Here is an 11,476-nt window from a genome sequence, read left to right on the forward strand (position 1 = left end):
AAGCCAAAAGGGTTTTATTTGAGAATATGCTGTTTTGTCCAGATTTTTTTTGCTTAATTCTGAAAGTGAGGTCACTGGTTTTAAGAAGCCACAAATTAAAATAAAATTAATCTCAAGACCTGTACAGTTTTTGTGGCTAGTTGCACTTTGTATTTTCCCCTAGACTTTAGATAAACAACAGGGAGTTTCCAACTGTCTCTCCTGTTATCATATCAGGAGCAAGAAAGGAAACAAATATGGCAACTTGAAAAAAAAAAAAAAAAAAACCCCAAACAACAAACAAATCCATAAGCACCTTAAAATACCCCATGCTCAAAGTAGTTTCTACTTTTGTCCCATCCGGTGGTAATTTATGATGGTGGAATTAGGCGGATGTGGGAGCTAGCCCTCTGCTCTTTGGAGGAGCCAGGAAAGGCGGAGGGCTGGGAAGGTGGGTCCTGTCTGGAGGAGAACAGTGGTATGTGTTATGGGGGTAGTCAGGCTTCCTGCAGGGCCCTCCACCGTGTCTTACAGGCTGGGTCTCCCATGTGGCTCCTGCTGGAGCTGCATCCTGTTTGGACCAAAGGATTTGATGCTACATGGACCTGAAAGGAAGGTCAATAGATGTCGTGTGAGGACACTTGAACTCTTGCCTGGTCTGTGGAGGTGAGAGGACATCTGGTGATGAAATGGTTAGTGAGGTATCATGCCCTATGGCTGGGGACATGGCATGTGGGACAGGTCCTAGCTTCAATATCCCTTTCCTCCCCTTCTTTCCTCATGCTGGTCCTACCTACAGAATGGGGGTGATGGTTTTCATCTGCCTTTTAAAGGGTTTCAGATCTGATGTGCTCAATGGCTGAGACTTTGGTGGGGGATTGTTGCCAATTTCCCTGTAGACATTCAAAATGTTCTTTTGCTCTTGGAATAACTCAGCGTAGCTTGGTCTGAACACCTGTGCTCATGTCAAATGCCACCTAATTCCACCCGTGGTCTTGATTTGGGCTCAGTGGAGCAGAGGGCTGGTCTTCATTACTCCAGCTCTGTATAAGCAGCTGCTAAGGCTTGAATACCTTTTGTGCAGTGGGAGGAAATTGTTTCTGCCTGACTTTTATGTCTGCGGTATCACCTGAGGAGCCCTCGCTGCAAGCTACCAGGGCTGTGCTCACATGGCTTAGAGCAGGAATTGAAACCAGCATGTTTCTCCTAAAACAAATACCAAAAATCACATCTAATGAATGCTGTCAAGAATGTGAAATTTGTGGGTAAATCATAACATTGTCCATGGGTTCAGCAGAGAAGGATAAGCCTGCCACTTACAGATGTTCAAGGCAATAAAAAAGGGCCCATAAAGAAAAGCCCCTTGTTGCCAGGCAAAGCCAAAAGTGCAGAATTGCTCCGTACCTGGGGCCTCCCGCTTTCCCGGTAGGCAGGGAAGGGTTAAGTCTGGAGCCGAGCGCTCAGCTTGCTCTGTATTATGTCCAGGTGGCATGACGTGTGAACAGACGAAAGATAAAAATCGCAGCGGATAAAATCACAGAGGAAATGGCTCTGTCTGAGCCCGGATCACGACGCCTTGCGCTGACCCCACAACCTGAGCTCCATCAGTCAAGTTGTCCTTCCCTTGACTTCTCACCCTATGCTCTGCTGCTGCTGCTACTCCATAAAAGAGGAGGGTGGTGGGAGGAGGGGAGAGGCGGCTCAGCCCGATGACTAAGAGGGTCTGAGGACATGGGTCAAGTTCTTTCTGCTGGAGTCTGGAAGGGAAAGCTGAGTACTCTACCAGACCCCGCTATAAAACGATCTTCCCCATAAAAGGACCGAACAAGTAACTGGGAGGCGAGTATGGCCTTCGTCTTGCCTTGGCTGGGGATGGGGGTGGTGGAGCAGAGCCAGGCTGCCCGGGCTGTTGGAGACCCTCGCTGCTCGGCAGGGAGAGCAGTAGCAATGTTAGGGCCTTTGGGCTTTGCTTTTGAAGTCATAAGATCTGTGGCTTGTCTGTCAGTCAGTCCCTTTCCATCCACCCCAGCCAGCTCGGCAGCTGCGTTAGCTCTGCTGCTTGGAGGTGAGGGGGGAGACCAAACTACCTGGTGCAAGGGTGTTGCTGCACCCTTGGTGCATGGTCACCTTCAAGAGAGAAAGTCTTTCAGGGCTTTGATCAACTCTGTGGGCGTCTCTGGGGGGAATGAAACTCCTCAGTCTCCTTGTTCATCTGAGACAGGTGGCATCGGTGACAGAAATAGAGCGTGCCACTGTCCCAGAGCCAGGCAGTCACAGCTGTGGGGAGAGGCACTCTCCAAGCTGGATCGTGCCTTGCTCTCAAAGGAGCCATGTTCGCTGCAGGGTCTGGAGGATGCTGGAATTTTCTCCCTTTGTCTGATCCAAAAGAGCCTAGTTTTGGGGAAGGCCTTCTGGGCACGCGGCATAAGACATCTGTTTTACAGGGTGTTTAGGACGGGGCTCAACTCAGGCTTCCCAGAACCGGGAAAGGCTGGGAAGTGGTTCCCAGCGGTAGCTGGCTGAGCTCCCCTGCCATAATTATCTTTTGCAGCCCTGGGATTTGAGTGTGTTACCAATGACACTGTGCTAGGGCAATAAGAAGTGAAAGGGAGTTTTTATGTGATTAGACTCTAAACTGCTCTGTGCATTTAAAAAAAGTGCTTTGTCCTCTCCTGTGGTATAAAGATGCAGGGGACCACAGCCTTGGTGGCTTGTGGCTTCATGTCTGTATGGAAACCTGTATTTTCAGTTCAGCTTTAACTAGTTCCCCGTGTATTTTAGTTTAGCTTAACTCAGCCTGGTTTAATTGGAATTTATGCACTAGAATAACCAAGCTGGTTTAGAGCTGGCACCCCCTGAGCTGCAGGTGGGCTTTGTTTTTAGAGATGCATGCAGAGGTACAGGAGACTACCACTACTGTCTCTAACTTGTTGGGAACAGAGCTATGGCAGTAATGTGCTTGGGCATCAGTAGATAGAGGTGCTGAGAGGCCTTCAGTCAAATGGGGAGTGTGATTGAGCTTGGGTTAAGCGTCTGCTGAGTTAGTCACCCAGTCTGTGTGCGCATGAGGCCTGTGGGCACTGAAGGAGCTAATGGTCTGAAGTCAACATACGCCATGCTAACCCATTCCAGGGCTGGATGCACCTACGGTGGTGCCTGGGGCTCATAGCGGAAGGTGAAGGCTTATAAAGCCCTCTTCTTCCTGGAGCATTGCTCCCCTGAGGCTTGTGAGGGCTGTTGGCCATTGCCTGTGTTCTTATTGCCTGCTTGGAAGGATGTACGGTGACAGGGTGAGCACCTCCCGACTGAGACATGACCTGGTAAAAGGAGGATGCATGTGTCCATTAAAAACTAGTTTAGAGCTTAATGAGCATCATGCCTCTGCCTTTCCTTGCTATAAGGAAGGTCAGGGTTTAGTGACTAGACCCTATCTGGGAGCAACGGTGTGTCTTGGTTTAAAAGCAATCTATTGCGCCCTTTGACAGCATGTGTAGCAAGAGCAAGTGGGCTCAGAAAACTCAAGCAGTGGTTGAGAAGACTGAGGACTTCTTCCCTGTCCTAACCGAGAACGGAAGGGGTAACCCAGGAGCACACACCCTGGCAAGGATGTGGGGAAGGTCCACAGAAATGGACATGACTTTTTTGGGGGGCAAGAGGCTTGTCTGTGAGTGAAGCCATCTCCTCACGTGGGGGATTGGCTGGCTGCATTTCGGGTTCCTGGCAGGCTCTGTAGATCATCTTCTGCTCAGCGAGCAGTTGGGGAAGCCCTTCTGTGTACGTCTCCGCTCCCGGAGAGGCTGGAGAGCATCACCACTTCTCCTCCCCGGGGAAGGCTGCTCCATGGCACGACCTCCCACCTGGGGAAACGAGATCAGCAAATGACTCCTAAGTAGTGTGTCCATCACTGTCAAATTGACCATGGATGTCAAGCATGAATCGGCTGTCCCTGCAGCACGGCTGGAGCCAGCCCCTTAGCTGGCTGAGTCGAGCTGTGCTGACTCCCCGTGATAGCATTTTAATGTGAGGGATGACAGAGGCCTCCAAGTTAATGTCTGCAGAGAGGTGACAGTTTTGAATGTCAGCCAAAGTGGAAGGCCTGCCTGGAATTTTGTGGAGAGTGAAGAGGATGGGCATGAAATTAGCGCAGGCAACTGCATCTGCCAGCAGCCTCGTGGTACTGATGCCTGGTGCTCCCAAGAGCCGGCTACCTGAGCGGACTTGCCCGCTTGGACCTTGGAGGGCGACCCACATGTCTCCCAATGTGGCTCTTCCCAGGAGTGTCTCCAAGGACTGGAGGAGGGACTCGAGCCTGGAGCTTGCCGTGCCTCTCTTGAGAGGCCCGCTGGGACGTGGAAATGGCGATAGAAATGCCGCACTGGCAATAGGGGTTGGAGATAAGATCAGAGCCGAGCTGGTGTCTGCCTGCTGTTATTAAGAATAATCGGCATACGTATTTTAGATGAGGCCTGACTCTCAGGAGCTTGGCTGGCTGCCTGAACGGTCCCATGGAGTCCCACAAGGAAGGCACTCCTGGTGATTAAAATCTGATGGCAAAGAGCATCCGAGTAATTCCTAAACACCTTATTCATGAGAGGGAGCAAAAGAGTCCTGATGCTCATCATGCAGATAAGGAAATAACCAGTACAAATCAGCCCAGCCCAAAAGAGCGGGTATTCCTGCTCCCTTCCCTGACCTTGGGCCAGGCAGCTTTGCTGTGCCTCAGTTTCCCTCCCCTCCATGGGAGAAAAGGCTGGGTTTCTTTATGGAAAAATGTTGGAGAAAATAAATGGTTCCAGGGTTGCAAAGGGCCTGAAGACTGCAGGTGGGAGGCGTTCCTGAAAGGAGACGAAAGCAATGACAAGATACTGAACACAGCCAAGAGCTAGGATGGATTTATTAAAGAAAAAATGAGGGAGACGTCTGTGGTCAGCTTGATAAATCATCTCCCCCTCAAAGCTGTATTTCTGTGTTATTGTTCGCCTGCGATGGGATCTTGACAAACTCTCCCTGGGCTCAGGGGCTAATTGCTGAGTTCACAAAGTTGCAGAAGATCTTCTGTGCTGTTACCTGAGCTGGGGCTGGGCTGAACTGGTTGTAGACCGGCCATCGGGAAACCAGTAACAGGTCTCTTTGGTAATGCAATATAGGGTACGATATTCCTTTTCAATCCAGTAGAGCCCAGACCCCTTCAAAGGGTGATTCTGTTCACTGGTAACCTTCAAAACAGGGAGAAGAGCATATTTCTGTTTGGGTTCCTTATGGGATATTGTCTTTAGTGTGCAAAAGGATTTTCAGAAACCTCGTGTTGAGAGGCCAGGAAGATTAGGGAGCGAGATGCTCTGCTTCTCCTACCTGCAAAGTGCATTTTTGTCCCTGCTGCAAAAGCACAGGGAGGAGGAAAAAGGTTGGTTGGTTTAACTTCAGTCTCTGTTCCAGCAAGGCCACAACTTGGGGACTGTTGTGTCCTGTTGTGGCCCTGTATGCAGACACTTTGACTTGAATATTTGGTAAGTCACAGCTTTGATACAAGAGAGAGCTTTGTGAGAGAGACTCCATTGCTCCCAAAGCAGGATTATGACTGGGAGCCATTTAAATAAAAATGTCTTGCTATTTGCATGTAGATAAAGCAGTGTAAGGAATGACAGCAGCCATTGTATGAATGTGGTTGGCTCATGAAAAGAGGATTGTGGCTGTAGTTATGGGCAAATCCCTTCAGAAAATGTCTCCTGCGTGTTGGGAGGTCTTGGAGACTCCATGAGCCACTAACCCAATCCCTGTGTTGCTGGGAGGCCACCACAAACTGGGCTGAGATAGCGTTAGCAGAAGTAGTGAATTGTGGCTGCTTTTCTTGCCAGGGATTCACCTGTAGCTGCCCATGAGCATGTGGAAGTGGAGATGTTGAAGGCTTTCGCCACCTCTTGCTTGAATATAGATTCCCACTTTGCCATTGCATTGAGAGGTGCAGGGTGGCAGTAGGCTACAAAACATCAGGAATGTTATGCAAAAAACCCAACAGAACTCCTCACAGATATGTCAAATTTTCATTATCTGTCAAAAACTTCCAAAGGAAAACAGGAAAATAATTGTGGACCATCTAGTTCTCAGCACCTCAGAAGTTCAAGTTGGTGTTGGGTGTTTCTCTGAACATGGAGAGCCAGGCTGATTTTAACTGGATACTGAAATGAAATGGTATTTGTTCTGAGAAAAACCTGCTTAAAATAAGGGAAGGAAAGTCTGAAGTGAATTTCAAATTTTTTGTTTTAAGTTTAATGCTGTCTTTAAATGACTGGGCCACTGATTGGAGAAATCCTGGGCTTTGTTTAGCTATTTTTCTTGGCAGCACTTTGACCTCTAGGTCTCTCCTGATCTTGACCTTAGCTCTTTTCCAGTGAGACAGCCTTGGAGGAATGCTGCAATTCGCAGGCTCTTAATCCCAATACATCAAATGCCAGTCTTGTATACGCTGAAGTACTGTTGTCCCAGCCAGTGGTTGTCTGCACTGCTCTGTGGCTTCAAGTACCTTTCTTCGATAGTGTTGAAGGACACCAGTAAGCTTGTCTCTCCCTGGGAGGATGTGGTGTTGGACCCTCTCCTCTGCACCCAGAACCCAGGCAGCTCTTGCTGGTCTGGTCTGGCTCGATGGTGGCACGGGAGGGATCTTGCGGGGAGGCTCTGGCTCCAGTGCAGCCCATCGAGGCACCAGGAGGCTGCCTCTCATCAGCTTGTGGTTTTTGGTGGAGGAGAACTTTCCTGCCATCCCTGTTGCCATGCAGAGTACTCATTTTCTTCCCCACCAGTTCGTTTTGCACCCAGTCTGGAGTCTGTGTTAGCTCCCAAAGTATGGGTGGAGTGACTGTAGGAGAAGACCTACATGCATTAAACTCCCACTTGCCGCCACCCTTGCCTCCTCTGCTGAAAGCTGGGACCTGAGTGTTCCTTCTCCTCAAACTCTGGCTACGAGCTAACGCAGAGGAGAGATGTGCGCGGTCGTTTATCCTCCTCATCGACAGATGGGATCCGACAGCTTCTTCCCTTATGCAGTTACAGACTCCACAGCTTGCATCTTTTCCCCTTTTCTGCCAGGAATAACTTTAGGGGGGGGCTTTAAAAAATGTTTCATTAATGCTTGTGGAAATATTTTGTGTGTGAACTGCAGGAACTATTTACAGTAACTTCTTAAATGAACCTTGTGAAATGGGAAGAATTTTGCTGTGTGCAAATTTCATAGCCTTTTAGTGTTCTGATTTCTTTTTTTTTTTTTTTGACAGCTTCTACATTTTAAAGTTATGACCGTAGGCCTAAGAAACCCAGTGTCTTTTTGGGCCAGGTGAATTATGAATCAGCCTTGAACTCCCTTCATAGCGTTGAGTATTAATGGGTCCATATTGCAGAGGGTTAGTGACTTAACCAGTGGGTTGAGCAGAGAGCAAAGAGGGGACTTGAGGTCTCCAAGTGTTTAAGGCAGGGCACTATATTCTTTCCCTGCTAGACAGATGGGAGACAGTGAGGCCCATGGACCTTGGAGAAATTAATGGGGCCCTCTGAAAAAACATCCTGCTTGGAAATGAAATGTTAGCTGCACAGCCGTGCGCTCTGTGTGGTTGCCTTTATTTTTATTGGCCCCTCATCCATTAAAGTTGTCACCTCCTGCCGTCATCCCAACTTTCTGCGTTGGGAGAAAGTTTGGTGGTAGAGCCCTTCCACGAAGTGTGGGGATATGTGCCAGTTGTGCTGTCTGCATCTTGTTTTAATGGGGGTCATTAACCGATTATCAGCTTAACTGAAGATACTTGCTGAAAATTTAATTAAAACTGATTATGTGAGGTGTGCTTTTTCTTGGACGGGGAGCTTCGGTGTGCTGTAAGGTGGAAGATGGCTTGCTCAGGAGCAAAGAGCACAGGCTCCAGGGGCAGGCAGCTGGCTTGGATGTGTAATTGAAATGGTGGGTTAGCTGTCGATGGTGGCCAACAGCCCTCGGTTCACAGGACCTCTTGCTATGGTTGGTGTTTTTCATGGAGTTAGGGTGGGACTAACGGAGCTGCAAGCTCTGCTCTGGTTCTGGCTGGTGCTTGGCTCGATGTCCCCACATGAGATGTGAGGGTGTCACGTCTGAGCCATCTGGGTCACGTCTGTAGGTTTTATTGACTTGGGCAAGAGAAGCAGAGTCTTCTTTGTCCTGTGACTTGCTGGACTTGGACTTCTGACAGCCAAGTGTATAGTGAGGAGTCAGGATGGATCCTGCTGCAAGGCTGCGTTTGGCTGAATGGGGCCATGTATTTTGTTTAAAGGTTTTGTTAACAGACATAGTGCTTCTGAAAGATGCTTCGAAAGGAGTCCCGTGCAGGCATCTCTCTTTAGATGCTCAAATACAAGCATGGCAAAGAAAAGCATGTCTCTGTTTCCCCAGCAGAAGGAGAGCTGCTCCATGGACGTGAGCACATGTGACCACCAGTTATGTTGGCCTCTGTTCTTGTAGAAAGCAAAATACCCTGTTGATAACTCTCTGTTTATCCTGCTAAGTGCTTTTGCCTGCTAAAGAGAGTCTTGACAATGTAGCAGATGTCTGATATTACTTTCTTTTAAGCCCTTCTTAAGTATTTTGGGCTGGTCAGTTTTGTTGATTTTTCCTAACTTATGTGAGTTACCTGCAGATCCTGGGTTTCTGGAGAAAGAAGTGCTGGATAATGTTGCAGCCCCTCTTGTCCCCAACATCCTGAGACTCTTTCCTACCTCCCAAACCAGCCCTGCTGGCTTCAGGTTTTGACTTGCATTATTTATTGCTGTTGTCTTTACAGCAGCCCCTCCGGTAAAGCCAAACCTTTTCCTGTTGAGCTTGGCTCCTTGGCAAGTCTGAATCTTACAAATTTGTCCAGGTTCAGAAGAAGAACCACAACCACCATTTGAGGGTTTACAATTGAATTGAAAGCCAGAAGGAAACACAGCATTTCATTTTGGATAATGAATAGATTTTTTTTTTTTGATAGAACAATAGCACTGATATTTTTGTTGATATTTAGTAATAAGTGCTGTCACTGAAATGCTGCTTTTGAAATATAATTTTAATTGAATTTGAAGCAAAAGACATTTCAAGATGAGGAAAACTGAACTGCTAGGCTCAGAAATATTGTGGCTAGACATTTTGATTTTGCAGAATTAAAACATTTCAGCCTGAAGAGACTTCAATGTGAAGGAGTCAGGAGTGATTTGAGAAGTATTGCGATGTTACTGAATCCGCATTTCTCTCTGGTTATATACAGAGTTTGTGTGTACGATAGTGGAACATTTTTTACCTGCTTCCAGAGGAAATGAGTAGGTAGCACAGCCCTTTGGTGAGAAGCCTTAGAATTTAAATAGACAAACTGGCAAGTTACTTCATTTCTGAATACTTTTGCCTGCCAGCAAGAGAGTTATTTTTTCACTTGCCCAGCTCAGTCTTTGGCCAAGCCAGGAACTGAAGCTGGGTCTTCCTAGTCCTTGTCCCGTGTCCCACGACAAGATCCCTGTCTTTTCTTTGTTTGCAGTTTGTGATTAATCGCTCAAGTCTCCTGATAGTATTTCTGTTCTGCTCCCTGACTGTATGATCTGAAACTTTATAAACAGGCCATAGCAAATGCATGTGACATACAAAAATATGGGTATTCATCAAAGTAGCACAGCTGCTCCTGAAACAATGGTGCTAAGGAAGCCCATTCATACTAATTACAGCAGCACAAAGAATTGTGTCACTAAATTTGCTGGCAGGTCCAAAAAATGTTTTTGGCTTGACCTGAAACAGTCTCTTTTGGGGAAGAAGTTTTTGGCAAGTTGAAACATTTTAGTTTCACTCTAGAAGCAGCATTTGGTTTTGAAGCTAAGGATTTGCTTTAAGTAGAATTAAGGATTAGAAGATGGAAATACTTCTTTTTAAGTTGAAGTGGAGTTTTTTTAGTTTTTAAGGGAAGAATAAAGTCTTTATGTTTTCCTTTTTATCAAAATGTTAGTGGTAAGTGGGTGATCTGTTTTAATAGGGCTGGAAGGGTATTTTTGGCCACCTCTTCTCCTAGATCTGAACTCTTCAGCTGCTGAAGGAGTGCCTGAGTCTTCTGCAAGCGCCCAGGAAACCCACCCCACCTGGGGGTCTGAAGCTTGAGGTCTGGGCGACCTGTCGCTGCTCTGCTTTGCTTCCAGCCTGATGTGCTGAGCCCATAACCCTGCTGAAGCCTAGTAGCTCCTTGCATGGTGCTGCTTGCTGGAGGGAGAGAAAGGGGGAAACTCCTCTCCTAAATGTTGCTGAGCCCAAAAAGAACAAGGTATAATTACACTCTGCATACTGATATTTTCGTGCACTCCTCTGATGGCACTCCAACCACACAATAATATTTTCCTTTCTGAAAATAGCATGTTGATTTGGTAAAATCTGTTAATGTTTAGAAAGTCTGGAAATGCATAATTAAGGTATCCAACCAATTCCCCCTTTTGCCTTGTAATTATTGTTTGTTCATTATCACCCCGAATGACTTCCGCCACCCACTCAAGCTTAACTTTGCCCCACAAATCTGTCAAAATAGAGACACATATCAACATTGCAAATTGCTATTACGACAGAGGGAACAAACTTCCTTCTTCTCTCAGATGAATCAATTTTCAACATAATTTCACAATCGTGCAGTAGGTAGAATGATTTCCTGCTGCACAGTCTCTGCCTCTTCTCTTCAAAATTTTACCTGCTCAGACCTCCAAGTTCATCATTGTTTCGGGTACCTAAAACAGCCTCAAAGAACTGTTGCAATTCATACCATCCAACATCATATCAGTAAAGACCATTCCCAAAGCTGCTTGGGAGCTGGGGCAGTAAAAGGATAGCAGCCTCCCTCCAGACACCTGAATTCAGGTGGAAAAGCAAAATCTTTCCAGCCCACAGCAACTTTGCTGACTTTACCAGGAGCTACTTTGTTTATGCAGTATGGGGCTCACAGTAGTCCACGTGAGTCAATGGGAAAACTGCATTTCACGTTGTTTCAGGCCCTGCTTTTATTAAGCAGCCATTTGGATGACATATGGAAATTAATGTTATATTTAGGCATGTTCCTGTATGTCCATGAAGACATTTACAAAACTATTTTTAACTCTAATACTTGTACTAATCCTCCTAAAACTCACCAAGGGGCACTAACTCTTCTCCAGCAGCTGAGGAAAACTCAGTCTGGTCTTTAGGGGGATATTTCTGGATAGGAAGATATTTGCCAGAATAACCCCTTCAGTTCGCTCTCATTCTGCTCTTATCTCAAGTTGCTCTGCCCTTCTTGCCAGCATCCTGCTGATTCCTTTGGCTTGCAGTACCCATAACCTTGCCCTAGCAAGTCCCAGGACTTGGCAAACGCCTCGAGCTGCTCATGGCTCTGGCAAGCACCAGCAGATGTGTTGCAGATCTGTTCCAACACACATCTGTGTGGGGCTGTTTTTGTAGCAGCCATGTCAAAATCTGGGGGGATGCTGCTTGTGCATGCTCTGCGTGTTG

The sequence above is a fragment of the Gavia stellata genome, chromosome 10, assembly GCF_030936135.1.
Source record: "Gavia stellata isolate bGavSte3 chromosome 10, bGavSte3.hap2, whole genome shotgun sequence".
NCBI lineage: Eukaryota > Metazoa > Chordata > Aves > Gaviiformes > Gaviidae > Gavia > Gavia stellata.